Below are 24,247 nucleotides of genomic sequence, written 5' to 3'. Positions count from 1 at the left end.
GCTTTTTTTTTGCTTTGTACAACAGCGTGGTTTGTTTGCCTCTGTACGTGAGACGATCGAAGAGACGGGGGAAATTGACTTCCAGAACCGGGCTGCCTTCAGCTGAGAGCAGTTTTTAGATTATCTATAATTTTAGTTGCAGTCAATCATCATCATATGTAAAGGATCTCACTACGGTCAAAAAGACGACAGAATGTGCATAGGGCATATGCAGCTTCTGTTTTGTGCTACATCTTTTTACATTCATTGACAAGGGGATCAATGCCCATTCAAACAATTTATTCATTTATTTATTCACGCTACCTTACAGGTTCCCGTAGGAACATTGAGTAAGGGGGGGGCGAGAAAAGCAAAAACACAAAATATAACAGAAGCAAACAGAGTACAAAACATTACAATGTGGTTATATAACATAACTTAAAGAGGAAGGGCATGGAAAAACATAATGTACTCTTACAATGATGGTGTCTAACGCAAAGGTGTAGAATACGACAGGTACTCAAACAAATAAATGGTGCCAAAAACATGAGCACTAGGTACAAAGTCAGTACACATATACAGATATGTACGGAAATACAGAGCTACATTTTTATGGTAAGTAATGCCGGTATACTTGGTTGCGGAATAATGTATGGTCAGTGATTGAAACTATTGAGTTAGGAAGACCGTTCCATAATGTTACGGCTGAAGCCAGTGCTGATAGTTAAATGCTTGGGTGTTGCGGTAAATGCGTTTGAAACTTCGCTGGTTGTTTAGTCTATTAGACATGCGCACGGGAGCTTCTAGAGGAAGGGGGGTAGATAAGAGCAGTTTACATATTTGTGAAGTAAGCAAACGATGGCAACACCGCGACGTGTTTCCAAGGGTTCGAGAGAGTTATCAATCTTTATTTGAGTTGCACTAAAATTACGGCTATATTTCTGAGAGATGAAACGTGCAGCACGGTTTGGAATTGCTTCGATCATAGAGATTAAGTATTTTTGATAAGGGGACCAAACAGGAAGCGAACTCAAGTCGAGGACGGACGTACGTTAAATAGGCCAGTTTACGGACATTCGTACGGCAGTGTTTTAAATTACGACGTAAGTATCCCAAGGTTCTGGAGGCTCTGGCACAAACAGTAGTTATATGCAGGGACCAGGAAAGATTGTGAGTTAGATTCACGCCCAGATACTTGTATGAGGAAGCTTGGGAGACAGGTAAGTTGTTTAGGACATATTTAAAGGTGGAAATGTTACGTTTGCGGCTGAACGATACAAACTTGCTTTTGGACTGGTTAAGGGACATAGGCCAGAGTTCACACCAATGGGAAATAGCGTTAAGGTCGTTTTGAAGAGCTATGTGGTCAGCGGCGTTAGTGATGGCGCGGTATACATCACAGCCATCTGCAAATAAACGCATTCTGGATGATATATTACGTGGTAAGTCATTAACATAAAACAAATACGAAAGGGGTCCGAGAACACTACCCTGAGGAACACCGGAAGTTACATAGCAACGGGAGGAGGAAAAATTATTAACTACTGTAAATTGTTGACGGAGAGACAGGAAGTTACGTATACAAGTTAAAGATAGTAAGTCTAGTTTAAAGGATGATAATTTTGATATTAGTCGACAATGGGCTACGCGATCGAAGGCTTTTGAGAAGTCCAGGAAAATGCAGTCGGTTTGCTGATTTGCGTCAATGTAAAGTGTAAGTTGGTAGTAAATTCTAGTAATTGCGTGTCAGAAGAAAAGTATTTCCGGTATCCATGCTGGTAGGGGAAGAAAAAGTTATTACTTTCTAGATGACTGAAAACATGCGACGCAATGATGTGTTCAAGCATCTTACAACGAATGCATGTGAGGGCTATTGGACGATAATTATCTGGTGATTGCTTGTTTCCGCTTTTAAAAACGAGGACGACTTTAGCAACCTTTCAATCGGCTGGAAGGTTCCCTGACTCTAAGGATTGAATAAACAAATAGCATAAAATCTGACTAGATTGATGAAGTGTTTTGCAGTATTTTTGAATTGATGTTATCAATACCGGCTGATGTAGAGACCTTTAGGTTAGCAATGAGACGAGAAATGCAATCAACAGTAATGGTAATGGGTTCCATATAGCGCCAGTCCAGTTCCGGTACAAATGGTACATTGCTGTAGTCTTCACGCGTAAACACAGAAGAAAAAAAAAGTTATTAAACAGAGCTTCATACTCACCAGCAGACACTGGTGCTTGGTTATTATCGTGTAGTGTAATGTGATGATAATCCTGCTCAGGTGCAATAGTCCGCCAAAACTTTTTAGGATAGTGCTGAAGAAGAAAGGGCAAGTCGCTGGAGTAGTACTTTTTTTGCGTCACGTATTGCACTGGCGTAAGTGTTCGGGAATTATATTTGTATTTTATGAAAGCCGAAGGATTGGAGCCACGTTTTGTTGCCCTATAGAAGCGCTTTTTCGTGTTTCGAAGTCTATGTAGTGATCGATTAAACCAGGGATTAGTCTTGTCGTTTGTAATGGTTATTAATGGAACATAACGATCGATCAAAGTCGCCATATAATTCCTGCACAGTACCCAATTTGTTCAATTGTGCGTCCAGTGAAATTGGGCAGAAGTTTCTCATGAGAACAATGTTCTAGATTCGAGTTCATTTCAATGTAATTGGCCCTGCTGAAGTGGCGGATTTTTTTCGTAACGGTGCCGGCGTGAGCTAGTGGGATGCGAAGTGATAGGTGGAGTAATTTGTGGTCGGAGAAGCCATCCAGGCAAGATATCTTATCAACCGTTTCGGGTGCAGTGGTTAAGATTAGATCGAGTGTATTAGATTCCCGAGAGGGTTCATTAACTACCTGGAACAAATTGAGATCTAACGAAAATTTAGGAAAGTTAGTTGAGTTTTGACATGATGAAGACAACGTAAGCCAGTCTATTTGAGGAAAGTTGAAGTCACCGAGAAGATATACATAATCTGAAGAAAAACTGTGGGTTGCCATTTCAAGGCTCTGACGATGGTTGTCAGCAAATTTTGGATCGGCCGCTGGTGGGTGGTAACAAGCACCAAACAGTATTCTTTTTGTTGCAGTCGTGCATCCTGCCCAGGCTATCTGAAAGGACGAGTTTGTAGGAATAGAAAACGAAGACAGAGATTTCTTAATGCCTATCAGCACACCGCCTCCCCCGTCGTCCCACACGGTCTCGCCGATAGAAGTTGTAGTTATTGAAGTCAGGGAAAATTTCACTATCGCGCACATCTGGGTGCAGCCAAGTTTCAGTTAGAACCACAACATCCGTGTCGTTATCTTCCAATAAAGAACAAAGGTATTCGGGTTTTGGCAATCAACTACGTATGTTAGTAAGGGTTACCGAGAGGCGTGAAGCTGATGTAGCGGGAAAGGGTTTAGTGCAACCTTGCCGACACTTCTTTCTTGGCTATCTTAATCATAATGTGGTTTGAGTCGATAGATGCGTGGATGACTACCAGATGCTTTTAAATCTTAATGACCTTGGCCTTCACGGTGCGTTGGCAGTTCTAAGTAATCTTTTCCTGGCGGAACCTGGAGGTCTTGAGTTTATACGTGAATTACCAAAAGATGACTCAATTCAGTTTCTGGACCTTAAACTTAGGTTCACAAAAGCACTTCCTTGCTGAATGTATAGCCCTAGAACCAAGAAAAGCCTTTTACCTTTTTACAGCGCACATTCTAAACTTATCAAGAGAGGGATTGCTAACAATTGCCTCACTTCGGCCTTAAATGGGTGTGAGGAGGCGCTTTGTACGGCTCATATAACCGAGGAAGACGAGGTGCGTGCTGACGCCGAAGAAGAGCGCGGGAGAAAATGGGGAAGAAGAGGACGAGAAGTCGGAATGAAGGTGACATGCTGAAGGCAGGAGGAACGCGGCTCTCGGCGGGTTCTTTGCTGGACGCGAACGCCCAGGAGGCTCAGAGCCGAGCCATATTTCCCCCCTGGCCTTGTGGACTGGCAACGCCGTCTCTGCGGTGACCTCACAGCAGCCAACTTCCGTGACCAGCGAGCGTGGAGGCAGCAGTGTCGCGTCATCGCACGGCACCTCGCACGACACGGCATAATTCAGCTACGACAGCGCCAACGACCATCGCACCGAGTCCTGCGCACTGAGCAACTCACCGACAGGGACCCACACGTGAGCCAGAACTATTGTGAGTAGGACTTTTTTCATGGGACTTATTGTTCTCTTAGTCAATTCTTATTATATTAGCCTAACTTTCATGTGTGCAGTTTATCTTCATTTGTCCCGTTAATATACCGTGTCTTTTCTCCGTTGCTAAACCTGCCTCGCTTCTCTTCCGCCTGGTAAACTTTATCCTCCTCATTCAGGAAAACAATCTGCATCAGAATGGGTTTCAGTAATCAGCTCAGCCGCTTACAAAAAGCCCGATCCTGCCCCACCGTCATTAGAGTGTGTGCGAAAGCCTTTTGCAGAGGCTAAAACATGACAGAAAGATGGCCAAGCAAAACGAAAATATGAAAGTACCCGTTATACCATACGTGCATACACTAGACCACAATAAGGTAGCGGCCAGATACAATGTACGCATTACATTGTCGGCCGCTTGCATGCTGGATAAGATTCGCTGTTTGATAGCGAGTAAGCCACCTGCACCATGCACCAAGAAGCACGCCCAATGTCACCTACAGTCATGGACAATTCAAATATGAACCGCGCAGCGCACGACCGAAGGTACCGGTGCCGTTACCTAGCAGCGGCCGTCGAAAACGCACGGATATGCGCAGTTGAGATGGCGGGAACGAGACTGCGTGTCCCACTGCGATATGTTGCCCTCAGCTCACTCGCTTGCTTGCCTTCTCGCCAAGCCGTAAGAGCGCTGCAAGCACTGAAAGTACTATACCGCCACTGCAGCGGAAGGTGTTGGTCGCGTTGAGAGCAATGCGGCGCGTAACTGCCTGCAGTTGCGGCAAGTGCTTGCTCAGGAACCTTGAGCACGCTCTCGTAAGGCATTGTGCTGAGTTCATCATGATTTCTTGAAGAAAACCAGCGCACAGAAATTGAAACAAAAATAAAATCTCTCCATCTTCCCGCGAGGGAAACCCTGGGGTGATGGAAGGCATCTCACGGGGTTCAATTCGCTGGAGCTGGTTACGGTTGCCTCAGCCAACGTGGTCAGGCATGTTAGTGTCCATTTCAACTCATCGGAGCAGCAGGTGCAGCAGCAGTCGGAGCAGTAGCAGCGAGAGCGACTGACGGAGCGAATGAGGAGCGCGCCGCAGATACCGCGGTTATATAGCCGCTCCGCGAGAAAGAGTGATGAGAGGGAGACGCGCATGCTCGCTAACGCACATCTGGCATGGCGAGGAGAACGAGAGAGAGTGTAGCATACGCGCGCTAACGGCCTGCTGACGCAGAGCTGGCATGGCGAGGAGAACGCACTAACGCAGCTGGCAGGCGAGAGGAAAGGAGGAGGGTTGCGGACGCATGCACGCCGGATGGAAATACAGGCCGAGTGTAAGAGATGCCTTGCATCTAATAAATGCACGCTGCCTAAATTTTGATGGCCATGCTATGTTTTTCGTTCTTGATGCAGTGGCTTGGGAATTGAACAATGAGCTGGCTGCCAAGAATGCGCCTTCGTTTAACGTAGTCATGGTTGAGACATTTATCGGGTTCGGGGATTGTAGCAAACGATAGATACATTAACATTACCAATATACATTATTGTTATATTACATATACATTACACACATTACATACATAACGATATACACTAACTACAAGCATTGTGTGGGCTGGGAAAATTACTGGCAGGATTCTAATACTAACAAAAACTAAGAAGGTTGGCAGGTCCAACAATTCTAAGGCCAGTTGCCCTTGCACAACAATTTGGCGGCCGATTTTCTTGTGTTTTTTTTTGACAGGCACCCCAGTGCTTGTACAAATCTGCGAAGAGGGCAGCACTGAGCATGGTTTGGGCGTGACGCAGGTGTCCATCATTTTTTGCGCAAGTTACTGCACCCCATATGCAAAATTAGGTCGGCAATGTGATGCCAGCACACACGGGGAGCAGGCGCTCGTGTCATCCGAGCACACAGTGGCCGCAGGTACTATCTCGCGCCGCATCGCTACCAGTCGTTTTCAGCGCTCTTGCGGCATTGTGACAAGGCAAGCATGCGAGCAAGCAGAGGGCAACATATCGCAGTGGGACAAGCAGCCTCGTACCCACCATCTCAACTGCGCATGTCCATTGCGCTTTCAACGGCCGCGGCCACGTGACGGCACCGGTACCTTCGGTCGTGCGCTCCACGATTCGTATTTGCGTTGTCTATGATGTTACATGTCCCGTTTGACTGCGGGAAGGTGTATATTGGCCCAACGGCCCGTTGCTTCAACGACCAGGCCAGAGAGCACCGGCTGGCTGTAAGCAGCAACACGGGCGGGCACTTGGCGGATCACTGTAACCGGTGCGATTGCACGCCATTCCTGGACCAGATCACTTTCTTAAAAAAAGCAGAAAACAAGACGGAGCTGGACGTTATAGAGGTATACTTCATCAAAAAAACGGGGCTGAGTGCGTCAGCACGCCGTCACTATCACTTAGTTATTAAGAGCTGTCTGTCATTAAAGACAGCTGTCTGTCATTAAAGACAGCTTATAATGACGATGATGGTTGGGTTTTTTTGGCGCAAGGCCAGCTGGGGCAATGAGCGCCACACAAAATTACACAACAGAAAACAGTGGCTACTAAAATATGTAAGCCAGAATAACAGTAAAATCTAATAAAACCAATGGAGATGTCGGGTGTATAGGGCCAGTGTTGATTACGCATAATATGATATGAGGTTTAAAAAGTTAACAGACAAATAATTAAAAACGCGTTGCACAGAGACGATGGCATTGTAACCCAAAAACAAGGAAGGGTGTAGCGGAATGTGTTTTCTGTATACTTCATTGAAGTGTCTGTGTCTTGTTGTGTCGAGTGCCTTGCATGTAATTAAAGATGTGGACTACGGATAGGCCCTCCCCACACCAGCTACGCATGGGTCTTGGAGACCGAGCGAGCAGGTGTGAGTGTGTTACATGTGTATGACCTATCCGCAACCTAGCTAAGGTAACTTCGATGTGTCTGTTGTGTGAGTCAGTAATGTATGCTCCCAAGTGTGGTTTTATTACGTGTGACTTGTTATCTGTCTGTTCACTCCAGTGTGTTTGCCATGCGTTGTGACGTTGGTGTCTAATGTGTGGCTTCATGTCTGTGTACGGCACTGTTGCTATATCCACTGTGTTCAAGAGTGTACCAGGAGTGGCCATTTGATCTGCGGTTTCATTCCCGGCTATTCCACAGTGGCTATGAACCCAACATATTGTTATTCGAAGACTTGAGGCGTATGCCGACATAACGGCCTTAAAAACAAGATTGCTTACATAATTTTTGAGCGTGTTCTTGAGAAAAGTGCACGTACAACACTAAGAGAATCTGTAAACACTATGGACTTGGAAATTTGATGTTGAACGATGTGATGTAACACAAGTAAAATGCCGTGTGCTTCAGCCGTAAAAATGCTGTTGTGGGAGTTCATTCTTTTACACACGTTGAGGCTCGGCCCATGCGCAGCACAAGACACAGCCGTAGCTGTATTTGATGCGTCCCAGTAATACTCTGCGCATTGATTCTTCTCCTTCAGGGAGAGGAAATGCTGAATAATGGCTACCCTTGGTGCCCTGGCTTTGTAAAATTGCAGAAAGGACAAGTCACAACAAACTGCCCGGAGTTGCCGTGGCGTAATAAAATCAGTAAGGGGTGTGTTGTGGATGTGTGAAAATGTCAGCCAGCTCAAAAGCTTCTGCTTTCGCTTTGAGAGGGAACGGCAGGGAAATAGATGCACGATTTGCAAAGAGCTGCTCTGATGATGCATTAAATGGTTGAATTAAAAGGATGATTTGCTATAGACATGATTTTAGAGGCTTACAACAAGTTAGTGTATGTCCTCTGGTAATACAGGGACCATTTGTGACACTCTGCATAGAGGCTTTCAGCGGGGCTAGTGTGAAAGGCGCCACAGGCAAGACGAAGCCCCAAATGAAGCACCGGGTCAAGCATTTTTAGCGCCGTCTTCGTCGCGGACCCATAAACAACACTGCCATAAGCCAAGCGAGATCCTACCACTGCAGTATAAAGCCGCAGGAGGAGCTGCTTCTCAGCACCATAAGATTGGTGTGACAGGACTTTAAGAATGTTCATTGTTTTTGGGAATTTAAGTTTGAGGTGTTTCAAGTGAGAGATAAATAAGAGTTTACTGTCGAATAATAATTCCAAAAACTTCTGTTCCCCTCTGACAGGGATTACTACACCCTTAATAAAGATATCAGGGTTCGCATGAATTCCGCACTTCCGGGAGAACACAACACAAGTACTTTTTACAGGGTTCAGTTTAAAACCGTTTGTGTCCGCCCAGCCAGCAAGTTTGTTCACCCCAAGCTGGACTTGGCGCTCACAAATTGAGAAGTTACACGACTTAAAAGATATTTGGATATCATCTACATATACAGAATAGAAAATGGTTGGTGGCAATGCCTTCCGGAGCGAGTTCATCTTAACAATGAATAGTGTGCAGCTCAGGACACCGCCTTGAGGAACGCCATTTTCCTGCACATATACATTGCAAAGTGCACTGGCAACCCTTACTCGAAAGGTTCTTTCAAACATGTAGCTAGCGAGGGTGTTCAGCATGTTGCCGGAGACACCAAACGACTTGAGGTCACTCAAGATGCCATACCGCCAGGCAGTGTCATAGGCCTTTTCCCTATCAAAGAAGACTGTTATGCAAAACTGATTATGGATAAAGGCATCTTTTACTTACGATTCCAATGCAACCAGTTGATCGTTGGTGGATCTCCCAGCCCTGAAGCCAGTCTGGCAGCTGTCGAGAAGACCATTGTACTCTAAGAAGTACATGAGTCGCCTATTGATCATCATCTCGAACAGCTTACACATGCAGCTTGTGAGGGCGATGGGACGATAACTTGCAGGAGAGGAAGGGTCCTTCCTCTCTTTCAGAAAGGCCACTACGATGTCCTCCCTGCATGACCGTGGGAGGTGCCCCGAAAGAAATATTTTGTTGTACAGGTGAAGGAGGGTGTCAAATGTGTCTGTGTTCAAGTGTTGAATCGTAGTGTATGAAATGTTGTCTTCTCACAGGATGTTTTGTGTTTTATGAAAGTGTTGGTGTGGTGCACTGAACTGGACACACGTTGGAAGTGTTGTGCAAGTGTGTTAGCCTGGTCTTCCAGTGTGTCCCCTGTTGTACTAACCAGGGGCAGGCTGTGTGTCTGCTGTCCTTTTAGTTTACCCATTCGTGCCCATACTTTTCGCGGGTCAGTGTATGACTTGATGGAAGTGAGGAAGGTGCGCCAACTCTCCCTTTTCGCATCACGACGCACTCGCTTCCCAAAAGCCTTTGCCCGTTTAAGAGAAATCACGTTATATGACGTGGGGTACCGGTGAAGGACACCCAACGCTTTGCTCTGGGCCTCTCGCGCTGCCTACAGTCCTCATTTCACCACGGCCTCCTTTGGTTGTGCGGAGCGCTGGAGGTGTGGGGAATCGAATTTTCAGCAGCGTCGAGGATGTGCACCGTGATGAGTTGGGATGCTTCCTCCACTTGTAGGTGTTCTATGGTTGTGTGGTGTAGTTTAGATGTTTCGGTGAATATACTCCAGTTTGCTTTTGATTCTTTAAACCTGTTATGGAAAGATGGACTGCATGGGCCTTTACCTATATATGTTTGGGAAGTGGGGAAGTGGTCACTACCATATGGGTCAGTGCCCACGCCACACTCAAGACATGGAAAGAGAATTGCAGAACCAATAGCCAAGTCGAGATGTGAGTATGTATTATGTCCCAAGTTATGATATGTAGGCTGCTTTTTGTTGAAAAGGCATACTTCTGAAGATGTAAGAAATTTCTCTATCAGGCGACTTCAGGCATCCGTTCTGGAGGAGCCCCAAAGAGAGTTGTGTGCATTAAGGTCGCCTGTTAGGATGTAGGGTTCCGGCAGCTGGTCGACCAGCGCCTCGAAGTCAGAGCTCGAAAGTTCATAATCAGGACGAATGTAAATGAAGCATACCGTTACCAACCTATTAAAAATATTGTGCGTATTGCTACAGCCTCAAGGACGGTGTTGGGAGCGATACGGGCGCATGCTAGGGATTTCCGGGCTATTATGGCTACACCGCCCGAAGAGTGTGTGCAGCCAACCCTATCCTTTCTGAATACCATGTACTTATTTAAGAAATTTGTGTGATTGGGATTCAAATGCGTGTCCTGAAGACACATCACACTTTCCAAGGTTCGAATGCAATATCCCATGGACCTCATCAAGATTTTAATGAGGCCTCTACAGTTCCATTGAGTAATATTTTCTCTTCCCATTATGGAGATTTAGAAGTTACTGAAGTCTGTGTGTATGTGTGTTCATGAGTCTTTCGGGGCTGTTACTCTAGGATTTGGTTTTTTGGGCCTTTCTGCTGGCTTGGGCGTCGGAGGCCGCTCCTTGCGGTGCGTTGCAGGCAAGAACGTCGCGACGTCCATCCAGTCCTCAGATGTCCTTGGGGTGCCCGTCGAATCGGGCCCCCCGGACTTGGCCGCCTTTCGGGAGCCCTTCGTTTGAGCCGCCACCACCGGGGGCGCCAGAGGTGGCACAGGCGGTGCGGTGGCGGTGGGAGCCGGTGCGGGGCCCGTGGTGTCCATCACCTCGGCACCCTCCAACGCAGTGGAGGATGGGGAGGCAGAGGCGGGAGCGGCACCGGTCCCAACAGAAGTGGTTTGCACCACAACGTCTGCTGCCTCAGCAAGCGGCGGGGTGCCGGGTTGGGCTGCGTGAGGCAACCCAGCGGGGGGCGGAGGCGGGACCAGGTCAGACGCGCTGAACTGGGTCCCTGTGGACACCAAACGCCGCCCTGCCCCCCGGTGAGCCGCGACAGCGTACCTCCCCAGGGGGAAACAGGCGAACCTCTTTCGCGCCTCCGGGAAGGTGATGTTCTCAGTTACCTTGATGTTGATTATCTTTTTTTCCAGTTGGAACTTTTCACACTTGCGGGAGTACGCCGCATGCGGCCCGCCGCGCAGTTCCCACAAGACAGGGTATCGGATGGAAAGTTGTCGCTCGGATGATCATGCGCCGCGCATTTCGCACACGTCGTTCGGCCACGGCAAGAGTTTTTATCATGCCCGAGCCGCTGGCACTTAAAACAGCGCCGCGGGTTCGGGATGTACGGGCGGATGGAGTAACGGATAAAACCTGCATTTATGTGTTGTGGGAGAGCCGCGCGGTCAAAAGTCAAGATAATGTGCTTGGTGGGAATCTCCTTGTCGTCTTTGCGGATAGTGATGCGTCTCACGGCAGTGACGCCCTGATCCTTCAAGCCGGGAAAGAGATCCGAATCCGTTTCGTTCAGGAGATCTGTCTAGGATATCACACCCTGCGAGCTTTTGAGGCTCCAATGGGGTGTTACCCTGATGTCGAGATCAGCCAGTATAGTCTGAGCGAGGAGCTTTGCAGACTGCTGCTTGTCATTTATTTCGATTAGGAGTTCACGAGATCTTTGTTTTTTGCACTTATACGATTTTCCTATTATGGCTTCAAGATACTTGGCGATCAAGAAGACTGACTGAGATGCAAGAGGGTGGGTTGGATTGAGGGACTCTATGACAAGAAATCGAGAGTAATGATCTGGTTCAGGAAATGTCAAAGATGGCAATGGGGGAAACAATACTTCGGTGCAGCCCCTTTTAGGGGGCCGATCACGGTTGCGGGGGGGTTTGAAAATACCATACGGCATAGTATAAAAGGAGGGAGATGGGGGTACTTTCTTCTTTGAGCTTGCCCTGGTAGTCAAAGAGGTCCCGGACCTCCCTGCCTGGTAGACAGGCAGGGAGCCCATCGGCCGGAGCCTGAACAAGGCTCCGACGGCCACTGTTTACGGCTTCTACCCTTCACCTTTCAACACCTCGCCATGGTTGGACACTGCTTATGTATGGGAGCTCGGGGCCCGCGGTGTCGCTGCTCACGGTCACCATGAATACTCAAGGTGCCCCGTGCGAGGGACAGCTTATAATCACACAGCGTATAATGTCCGTCAATCACACAGCGTAATGTCCGTCAGCGTATAATGTCCGTCCGTCAAAGATTTTTTACCTGTTATTGGCCGTTTCTTCCAAAAAACACACCCTTGAGTACATCTACCGGCGGCAATGCTGAGCGCTCGAAAAAATGGAACTGTTGGCCATCCTGAGAAGTCTACCAGAAAAGATTACTCACCTTGAAGCAAACTTGTGTTTTAATTTCGCCTTCCTTCCATCAAAATTTGCAATATTAAAAAGATTAGGCTCATCAATTCCCTCAGAATATCGCTGGCTTGGCATAATAAAATATTTGATATTATTTTAACCAAAATGGTTTTCTCACCCTGGCTCAATAGACAGTTTTCTTTGCTTACATTCAACAAAATGATCAACATGCAGCTAACATTTTACGAATATTTTATGAGAATATTTCATGAATATTTCATTAGGTACCGGAACACTCAGCGTTGGACAAAACGGCATATGCGTTGAATTTTAGTAACTCGATCAGAGGCAACTCAACCGATTACTGAGACAATTATGGCTCAAATCCCTTCCTGCTCGCTGTAACTAAAATTTCGAACAAATCTATCCGCAGGGTAAACTGGCAGAATCGCTCACTGCGCATATTCCAATACGTTGAAACTCACTTTAAGCTGCAAGCTTTTTTTTTTGCACAAAGCATTCTGTTATACTGATTTTGTATAAACTGAGGTTTTTTCTTTTTTGTTAACCAAAATTCGGTTTCCAGTCAATGGTATTTTTCGAACGTACTCTGGTCATGTAAATTATGTTTCGCCGTGAGAGTTTAACTCGAACCATTACGCCTGATTCAACCGATTATATAAAGGTACGATGTTACACCCCTACTACGTTTAATTGTGACCTCTGCTTATTATTCAGCCGAAATAAGCACTCGAAATGTTAGAACTTCGGTAAAGTTCGATTGCATCCAAACTATTTCGCTGACACCTTGAACCTCGTAAAATATCTCTTCATCAACAACGGTCTTACAATTAATGACTGAATATCCATGCGCCTCTTTAACGCAAGAAGTGCAAATATTATTGAAGAGTGATATACGTAATGCAGATGTAGGAGCATTTCGTGCCCCAATCGCCACTGTCTTACTGCAACCACATGACAACGTCTGCTTTGTTCCAGAAATATATAAACAGTATTTTTCACTAACCCTTTTAGGGCCCCTTTGCTGTTCTCAAGATTGTTACGGCGTACGTCGGCATCGGCAACCTTGTCGCCTAATGGTTCGCTCTCACGGCCTTTTATTTTTCACGCTAAAGACCCAACTGTCGCGCCTTTCAAGTTGGGGCAGTGCGAGGGGTAATGGTAGGTAATAAAAAACAGAGGAACCTAATTCTTTGATAATAAAATGATTATTCTCGCTCTGACAGAATCGCGATGACCATGTAAGTGCTTTGTCCTGTGAGAGTATTGCAAAAACACGTATTTCCCACTCTAACCTACGCAGGAGTGGTTGCATCGTGTTTATAAACAGATTGCAAAAGTACGTTTGGGCACCTGTCGCCTCGGCCTCAAACTGCATACCTACAGTGACGTAGATCCTCCAGCAAAGAACTTTGTTTATGGTGCGAACGGTTGCGCCTTCTTGAGAGCCTACATACAGTATCGTTGTATGCATTCTAGGATATGCAGACCACACCGGGATGTGCAAAACAGCAGATAAGGTTTGGCTTCTATTCAAAAATTCTCACTTCCTTTTTCCTGTTCAGAATATAATGGACCAACAATATGTGCCTATCAGATAACCACACTCTAAATAAAAGCTCATTTATGGTGGCGGTTGACACAGTAACGCCTAAATTCGATACCGGCAGCGCTCGTTTGATACGCGTACACGTACTTGTTAAAGTAGAGACGTTGCATCAGCGCCAAGCTTTTGGTCGGCATGGTTACGCCATTTTCCCCTAGCCGAAGCCGTCATTCTGATTACACATATAAACAGAGGCTTTTGACAGCCGCTAGCGTGTTCTCACTATAAGGTTGAAGTTCCTGTTCGGATGTATACTGGTCTTTTAAAATAGAATAGAAGCTGAGAGAAACAGGAGAGTTCGTCATTGTTGCTGGCAGAAAAACATAAGGAATGAAGAAGTAAAAGGAACCTATCACTAAATCTTCAGTGATTTCCTGCGTTCACCTGCGGACTTGTTTATTCCTGGAAACCTCAAGATAACATGTCCCCACCAGGTCCGTATTACATGTACGGGTTAGCATTAACTGAGTCGAACCTGGTCTGGAAAGGATTTTGGCGTAACTAGATAATATTCGAAATACGGAGGCGACCACTCAAGAAGCGACGTAGACTCTTTTCTTCCGGGGGGCTCGTTAGAGATGAGTAGGCTTCCGGCCAATGTGGATGAGGCATCCTGCAGCCTCAGATATGTTACATAAATGAATTACGAACACGTGGACAAGGCGGAGAGGATAGGTTGAGCCGGAACAGTCCACTATGCTTTGCCTTCTAGGATTATCGGGCAGATACATGGATGCAGTAAGACCATTCGATTGGTTTCTGCTCCGAAAAACGCTGAATTGCATACACCCCCTGTCAGAAAACCCCTCGTTTTTCAGCATTAGGAGAGCGATGGAATACGCCGGAAAGAACGGAATGCCCTGGACAACGCCGAGCTGGACGACAGTAACGCGGGGACCGCATTCCCCAGCGTTAGGAGAGCGATGGAATACGCCAGAAAAAACGGAAAGCACTGGAAAACGCCGCGCTGGAAGACATCAGCGAGGGGAGGTTGCTGTAAAGCATCGAATAACACGGGAACGTTGCCTTTGGAGACTGGGATTCAGATAGGGTGAACGGGTCAGTACGTTCTCACGGCGCGGCTGCTTAGCTGGACAGAGGAATGCCTCGCGACGGTTACGTGGTCGAATGGTTGTAATACAGCACCGCGATCGACGCAGATGCTCCGAAACTTGGCGTTAGCGGCCCGTGCGGTGCCACAAAATCCCACTTTTTTAGCCTGCGCTTCGCGGAAACAATGCTCTGTACGAGCGACGATCATGTCGTTCAATTGCATTGCAAGCGTCTGTCATAAAGAAAGTTCGTTGTATTGCTGCCATTAGCATTCCGGTCGTGTTTGAAAAAACCTTCGCTACAAATTTGCAGTTAACAACGCAACTTATCGCAGGTCACGGTAATGTTAGAACATCTAAGCGTAGCCCGCTAACCAAACTAATAGATAAATAAAGCCCTTCACAAATTCCTGGCGTTGTTTGAGTGAATTACAATTGCATATATTGTACCTTGGACAACCTTTGATGAAAAAATCAGGCAATAAGGGTAGCTCGTTGGAAAAACGGACGCATAAAGGGCAAGCAAGACTTGCTTTTTGACGACGTGGTGTAATTATTGCAGTTCACATTGTGACATGTATTTTTGGGCCTTTGAGAGCCCCATTGTCTCAATATGCGTGCTGTTGTATTATTTTTTTAGCGAGCAACCTGTTTATTTTAACGCGAACCATGTGTCCAATCAAGCTTAGTAGAAGTAAGATTTTAAAAACAGCTAATCAGTTGCCGCTACCTGTGTTAAAAAAAAAGAAATGGCTCCAGTGAACCCATTACAATACCAAGATGTGTTAAAAAAGAATAAATGTAGAAAGAAAGAAAACGCCCGCCTTCGCTCCAGCAGGGTCGCTCGGAAGAAGGTCAGGGGATGCACCGTCACTAACGAAAACCTGTCGCGTGACAGCACTCGCGGGGCGGGGGAGCCCACAATACGGAGAATTGAGAAGGGTGAGGGGAAGTCGCGGCGCGGAACAAGCTCTTGTGATCGGCCGGGGAGCACTTCGTTCCTCCCTGCTTTTCGCCTTTCGGTCAAAATTCGTAGGTGGCTGCGTGGCTGAGTGGCCCGTCCACATTTGTAATCGGCGCTGGGCCTAGTTGAAGTTACGCATAACTTTTTTATAAAAACGTGCATCTTATGCCTCCGGGAAGTGTCAGCAGCAACATGTGAAGCTACGAAAGCTGGGGTAGAAGCAAGAACAGTCGTCCGTATTGCAAGCATCTCGAAGTGACGACTCCTGAAGCGACGACAAACCGTGGTGCTTGGGAATATTGGCACTTTGATGCAAATGGATACGACGACTTTCGGAGGCAGCGTAATTTGGAATACGTGCGATGTGCTTCGACGATCGACTGAAATTGCAAAGACCCCTGCATGACTTGGTCAGGTATCGTGCGGGTGTACTCTTCGCGATAGTGCTGCACCACGGAGACGTGCGCTTTTCGTCGCAGGATACCCTTCCAGGCCTTGCTGTACGAATGCATTGTCAACGGATCAAGGTTCACCAAGGCAAAGAATCCAGCTAAGAATTGACTTTCTAATTTAATTCTCCCGTTTTGCTGTTGAAAATAAAAGGTTCAAGAAATATGTGTTTACTTGTGTTTTAATGCCTTTAAATATATAAGGAAAGAATTTTCGAACGGTAACTGTCGATGCTCGTTTAATTTTTTTTATCCGGAAGAATAAATTTCCTTTAATGAACAGATTGAGCGCTACTGACGGAACGCGATGATGAAACAATGCATTCAGCAGGGCGAACTCAGTTGAAAAGTGCCCAAATGAGTATAGCTAAATTTTGTAGCGCTACTTAGATTTCCCCGAAGGAATTCTGTATTTCTTGTTAACCGCCATGCGGGTTTGTAATTACAAGGCTATTAAAGGAAAAAGGCCTAGCGCGAGCACCGGCCACGCTATACGCTGGAGACGGCGTGGTCTCCGGCGTGTTCCTGCGTCACGTTCCAGCGTGCCGGATCCACGCGTTTCCGCAACCGGCGTGTTCCAGTGTCCAGGGTCCGGCGCGCTCCACCGTTTTCGCGTCCGGCGTATTTCAGTGTTAGGTAGTCCCATAATCAGGCATTCGCTGGAAGCGGAGCTCCAGCGCCGCTGGGTTTTCCGATAGGGCCTGATTAACAGGCATAGAGCACACAGGCATCGAGTCTTCCAACAAAACAAAGCGCGCCCCATTTTTTGCTGGTTTAAGAAAAGGAATGCGGTTTTATCATGCAGAAAGCTTAAAGGGTATCTCTTTCGGTGGAGATAGTGCAAAAAACGCTTCGTAAATTAGGAAACCAGCAACCTCAAAAGTACAAATTTCGTCAAGGAAGCCTATCGTCAGAGAACGCATGTACAGGCGGTCACAGAATAAACCGGACCAAGCGAGAGGTGCGCGAAAACTATCGGCGCGACGCCTTCCGGCCCAGCGCCTGCTGTCGAGATAGTGGAGGGCGCATGCGTGTCCCTCCGTAAGTTAGTGCATGTCGGTTTTCTTGATTGCGGCTGCAGCACTTCGTCTCTCTCGAATGCGACGCGCGGCGGCGCCTTGACAGGCGGGCCTACCGAGCGGCGTGATGCTTGGCAGCAGCCGGCAGCGTGCGCTATGCGCTGATGCCGCGTAACTGTGAGTTCATCTCAGAATATTTTTTCGGCGCTCTTTTTATCACTTCATTCACGGGAACGCAAACTGGCGTTGAAGAAAGGCTACGATAAAGATTCCCACGTGACTGAACTAGTGCTGGTCGTTATGCGACGAACACACAGTTGATAGCAAGAACTGAAATCAGCGATGGTTTATTCGCTTCGAAAGAATATACTGAAATACACAATTGTGCGTTGTAAGTGAATTGCTATCGAAAAGCAATGAGGCGTTTCCTTCCATGTCACCCATTGGACAGTGATAGCTATGAAGCGCATAAAGCAAGTAACTCGTCCTGCATGGCCAGATTCGAGAAGAATGCCGCCCCGCGTCCCCATCGAGCAACACAGGCACATCGTGCGACTTTTCATCGAAGGGACTACTCAGCGGGAAATTTGTCGCCTCACCGGGAGGTCTAGGACTTCTGTAAGCCGCATTATTCAAGCTTACCGCGATGATCAGGGCAGACTCACTGACGCTGAGCGCAGCGGGCGGCCTAAAGTCACAAGTGAGGAGCAGGAATTACTGATTGTCGCAGCCGCTGTGGCAGATCCCTTCCTGTCTGCAAAAGAAATTCGGCAGGAGCTCTCATTGAATGTCTCTTGCGAGACCATTCGAAGACGATTGAAGGAGGCGGGACTCGGGAGTTGCGTGGTAGCGCATGAACCGCACCTGACGGACCGCCAGAGGCTGGAAAGGCTGGAGTTCGCCCGGGCGGTGGAGCAGTGGACAACGGACGAGTGGAAGGAAGTCATATTCACAGACGAATCGATTTTCTCCACTCGCTGGGATCAAGAGCGGCGTGTTTGGCGTCCGATGGGCTGCAGGTACGAAACTGAACTGTGAAACGTAGCTGGTCATGTGCATTCTAGACGATACATAAACCAGGTCAAATTGAGGTCAAATTGGGAGCACGGTTTAATGTGACAATTACTGAGCATTCCTTGGGGGTCCCGAATGCAACGCTAAGCGTAATTCTTAAGACTAGCAATTCATAACTGCCTGATAATACCTATATTTCGGGGTAACCGATATACAATGTCCCTGTAAATTTTGTTCAGCTGGGTTCAATTGAAAAATTTTAATCGTATTTTTATAAGCACCGTTTGTGAAGCGTTTCTTGTCGCTGTTTTTTTACGAAACACTTCAGGTGATCCGCATCAGCTAACGGGGCATTTTTTAATTCCCGCAATAGAAAGTGGATGATATTGAAGCACAGTGTTATACAGGATAAAACAGTTTTATACAGTATACTGTTCGCCTACGTGCCAGTGGAGGTTCAGCATCCCGCTAAAAAGTGTGCCTGTAATTTCAATCGATATAAACTATCAAACACGGCGAGTGTCTTTTCATATATTTACCTAGTATACCCTCCGAATATTTTCGGGGATATCTTTCCTCGGAGATATCCTTCTTGAATGTATTTCTGTATTTAGAATACGAATTCGCTTTATTCATTTTTCAGATACCAGCCAAGCTACATCCAAAGCGTCCTTTCCAGTGAGCGGTGCTCCGTCAGCGTATGGGGCGCAATGAGTGCGGACGGCCTGGGACCCCTCATCAGAATTTCTGGGTCATTCAATGCTTCCCAGTACTGTGACATTATTACCACAAGTCTGCTCCCCTACGTCCTGGACGGCCCGTTCATGGACGGGTGCTTCATACTGCAACAGGACCAAAGCCCTGTCCACACAGCACGAGTCGTGAGCTCACTTCTTGAGGACCACGCGGTACGAGAGCTGCGGTGGCCTCCGTGCGGGGCAGACCTAAACCCGATAGAAAATGTGTGGGGGATTATGAAGATGAATCTCGCTAAACAAAATGACTGCGGTCGCACGGCGGACGAGTTGTGGCAGGCAGTGCAAGACGAATGGGGAAGCCTGCGCTCCCGTCCCGAAATCATAAAGTCTCTTTATGAGTCGCTCCCCCGACGCATTCGTGAAGTTATCCAAAACGACGGAAACTTCACACACAATTAATCAGGGGAACCACTCGAAAAATCACCGATGTTTTTTTTTTGTTTCGAAGCGAATAAACCGTCGCTGTTTTCAGTTCTTGCTATCAACTGTGTGTTCGTCGCATAACGACTACCACTGGTTCAGTCACGTGGGAATCTTTATCGTAGTCTTTCTTCAAGGCCAGTTTGCGTTCCAGTCAATAAAATGATAAAAAGAGCGCCAAACAAACATTCTCAGATGAACGCGCAGTTACGCGGTATCAGCGCATGGCGCACGCTGCCGGCAGCTGCCAAGCATCACGCCGCTCGGTAGGCGCGCCTGTCAAGGCGCCGCCGCGCGTCGCATTCGAGAGGAATGAAGTGCTGCAGCCACAATCAAGGAAACCTACATGCACAAACTGTAGGGAGGGACACGCATGCGCCCTCCGCTATCTCGACAGCAGGCGCTGGGCCGGAAGGTGACGCACCGATAGTTTTCGCGCACCGCTCGCTCGGTCCGGTTTATTCTGTGACCGCCTGTACGTTTACGACGCAGCGCTGCTTCTATAACTTACCAGGTACCAAAACCGGGGAAGCCTCTTCGTCCTACTGTTAACCATACTGGTTCCTATGTTGATGCATAATCATCTGATAATAATGTTCTCCGCGTCAGTTGCCACCGTTTAAAAATGAAATCCGATGAACTGGCTGACCGGTCATCGTATATTAACCAATACCTAATAAGTGCATCAGGATTGTGGCTATATGACACAACTTCATCTCCTGAAGCGTTTACGAATAATTGATGATGATGATGATGGTTGGTGTTTAATGGCGCAAAGCCATTGAGGGCAAAGAACGCCAAAACGGTGGTTAGGTATGAAGGATGTAACCATAAACGCTAAAATCGTTCAACAAAAACAGAAGTGAATTCAGTAAAAGACAATGAGGATGGCTGGTGTAAAAGGCCAGGTTGTGATGGTGCGTGGCATGAAGTCGAGTTTAAAAGCAACTATGCGTCATAGGAAACGAGGTGTAAAAACTTGATGTCACTAAGTAACTTAAAGGTGCGTTGTACAGGAATCATGGGATCATCCACTAAAAACAATGCTGGGTGTAGTGGAATGTGTTGTCTGTAGAGGTCGGCAAAGTGTTTCTGTCGTGTTGTGTGGAGTGCTTTGCATTGAAGTAGCACATGGATCATGGATAGGCCGTCTCCACACCTGCTACACAAGGGTCTTGGATATCCCGTGAGCAGGTATGAATGTGTTGCATGCGTGGCCTATCCGTAATCGAGCCAGGGTAACTTCATTGTGCCTGTTGTGTGCGTCAGTGGTGTATGCTCCCAAGAGTGTCTTTATAAGGTGTAGTTTGTTGTCTGCCTGTTCATTCCAGTGTGCTTGCCATGTATTGCGAAGGTGTTGTCTGATGTGTGACTTAAGGTCAGTTACCGTATTGTTGTTATGTCCACCGTGTTTGCAAGTGCAGCAGCAGCGGCCATTTGATCTGCTGTCTCATTTCCGGCGATCCCCGAGTGACCTGGCACCTAGCATACGGTCACTTCAAGCCTTAATGCATATGCTGACATAATGATTTTGTAAACTAGATGAATAACATGGTTTTTACAGAACTGCTTAGATGACAATGCGCGTATTACACTCAAGAAATCTGTGAAGATGATGGACTTGGGAATTTTATGATTAACTATGTGCTTTAAGACCAGAAATATCCCATAGGCTTCAGTCGTAAAAACGCTGCTTTTCGAGTTAACTGTTAGATACTTTAAGTCACGTCCGTGTGCAGCACACGACCCGATACGGGCTGTTTTTGACGCGTCGCTAAAGAATTCGGCACACTTGTATTTATCTTGAAGGAACAAGAAGTGCTGAAGAATTGCAGCTGTGGGTACTCGTTTTTTATCAATCGCTACAAACGACAAATCGCACGACACGGGGCGAAGCTGCCATGGTGGTAAACAGTCGGAAAAGGTTGTTTTGTAGGTGTCTGAAAAGGCAACAGATACTTCTGACACTTCCTGTCTCACCCTATGTGAGAACGGAGCAGAGATAGATGGACGATTAAGAAGAAGTTGGGACATAGATGTATTACAAATAAATGGTTTGAAAGGATGGTGGGTTATTGACGAAATTTTAAACGCGTACAGGAGATCTACGTATGCTCGCTTATGATCTAGGGACCATTTATCGCACTCGACGTATAGGCTTTGTACGGGGCTTGTACGGAAAGCGCCCGACGCGAGGCGAAGCCCCAAGTGCAGCACTGGGTCTAGCAATTTCAGCGCTGTTTTTGTTGCCGACCCATAAACCACGCTCCCATAGTCCAAGCGGGACCCCCCAAGCTTGTGAAGACACGTAAGAGGAGTTGCTTGTCCGCGCCATAGGAGTGGTGTGAAAGGACCTTAAGTATGTTTATTGCTTTGAGGCATTTATGTTTTATTTCTTTGATGTGAGGGATGAATGTTAGTTTCTCGTCTACTACGACACCAAAAAATTTGTGTTCCTTTTTTACAGGAATCAAGTCACCATTCAATTTAATTTCAGGGTCGGGTTGGATACCGCGCCTCTTTGGGAAGACGACGCAGGTACTCTTTCCAGGATTAATCCTAAAACCGTTTTGATCAGCCCAGCGAGCAAGCTTGTTTGCCCCAAGCTGGATCTGTCGTTCACATATGGACATATTACACGATTTAAATTATGTTTGTACATCGTCCACATACATCGAACAAGAGATTGTTGGTGGCAATGCCTCCCGAACTGAATTCATTTTCACTATAAACAAAGTGCAGCTCAAAACACCACCTTGAGGCACGCCATTCTCCTGCACGTGAAAGTTTGAAAGTGCCGAACCAACTCTGACACGAAATGTTCGTAAAGATAGGTAACTGGACAGAGTGTTCAGCATGTTACCACATATACCAAAGAATTTGAGGTCTCTAAGAATTCCATAGCGCCATGTAGTGTCATATGCCTTTTCAATATCAAAGAACACGGCCATGCAATATTGATTATGTAGGTAGGCATCTTTAACGTAAGATTCTAGCGCTACTAGTTGGTCATTTGTAGACCGCCCCACCCTGAAGGCCGCCTGGCAACTCTCGAGAAGACCATTGTACTCAAGAAGTACACGAGTCTCCTGTTGATCATCTTCCCGAGAAGCTTTCCCAGGCAGCTTGTGAGGGCTATAGGTCTATAACTGGCGGGAGAAGAAGGGTCCTTACCGTCCTTCAGGAACGCCACTACAATAGCCTCCCTCCAAGATTTTGGGATGTGCCCCGAAAGCATTATGTTATTGTATAGGTGTAGGAGTGTTTCAAGAGTGTCTGGGTGTAGGTGATGTATCATGGTGTATGTAATCTTATCTGCACCTGGAGCTGAAGGTTTACATGTGCTCAGGGCAGCCCTCAACTCATAAAGTGTAAATTCAGAATTGTAACCAGATTTTGACCTGTTATTGTCATGTAGAGACTTCTTTTCACAAGTATTTTTATGTTTTAGGAAAGTGTTTGTGTAGTGTGCAGAGCTGGAAACGTGTTGGAAGTGTTGTGCAAGTGTGTTAGCCTGGTCTTCCAAAAACGCAGGAACCTTTTTTTTTCCCTGTTGTACTGACCAGGGGCAAGCTATGTGTGTGTTGTCTTTTAAATTTGCGTATTCTTGTCCATCCCTTGTGTGCGTCTGTGTATGAGCTAATGGATCTAAGGAAGGTGCGCCAACTCCCTCGTTTTGCCTCACGGCGCACACGTTTTCCTAACGCCTTGGCCCATTTGAACAACAAAAAATTACCCGACGGGGGGTACCGACGGAGGATACCCCACGTCTTGTTCTGGGCCTCTCGCGCCCGCCTACAGTCCTCATTCCACCACGGCCTCCTCTGATTCCGCGGGGCAGCACAGGCGTGGGGAATGGACTTCTCGGCGGCGTCGAGGATGTGCGCCGTGAGGAGTTGGGTAGCTTCTTCAACGTGTAGGTGTTCAATGGATGTGTGGTGTAGTTTAGATGTTTCTGTAAATGTACTCCAGTTCGCTCTATCTTCATTGAACCTGTTATGGGAAGGTGAACTGTTCGGGCCTTTACCTATGTATGTTAATGTGGTTGGGAAGTGGTCACTGCCATAAGGGTTAGTGCCAACATCCCATTCAAGAGATGGAAAGAGTACTGCCAATCCAATCGCCAAATCGAGGTGTAAATAAGTGTTGTGTCCTATATTATGGTATGTAGGCTTGTTTTTATTGAATAGGCATGCTCCCGAAGATAGATATTTTTCGATAAGGCGACCTCGGGCATCTGTGCGAGCAGACGCCCAAAGAGAGTTATGTGCGTTGAGGTCGCCTAAAAGAATGAAAGGTGTGGGTAGCTGATCTACAAGGCCCTCGAAATTCGAGGTCGAGAGCTGGAAATCAGGAGGGAAGTAAACTGAGCATAGAGTTACCAGCCTATTGAAAATTACGGTGCGAATGGCAACAGCCTCAAGGACGGTTTGTAACTGGATAGAATGACACGCCAAGGACTTTTCAGGCAATGATGGCCACACCCCCGGAAGATGTACCACCACCATCCCTGTCCTTCCTAAATACCCGGTAACTATTCAAAAAGTTTGTATGTTTGGAATTTAAATGTGTTTCTTGTATACACATGACACTTGGCTGATTGGGATGCAGTAACTCATGAACATCATCAAGATTTTTAAGAAGGCCTCTGCAGTTCCATTGCATGATATTTTCTCTTC

Source organism: Haemaphysalis longicornis, unplaced genomic scaffold (assembly GCF_048455015.1).
Source record: "Haemaphysalis longicornis isolate Haplotype H1 unplaced genomic scaffold, Haemaphysalis longicornis Haplotype H1 scaffold_26, whole genome shotgun sequence".
NCBI lineage: Eukaryota > Metazoa > Arthropoda > Arachnida > Ixodida > Ixodidae > Haemaphysalis > Haemaphysalis longicornis.
Note: the sequence above shows the minus strand (reverse complement) of the source record.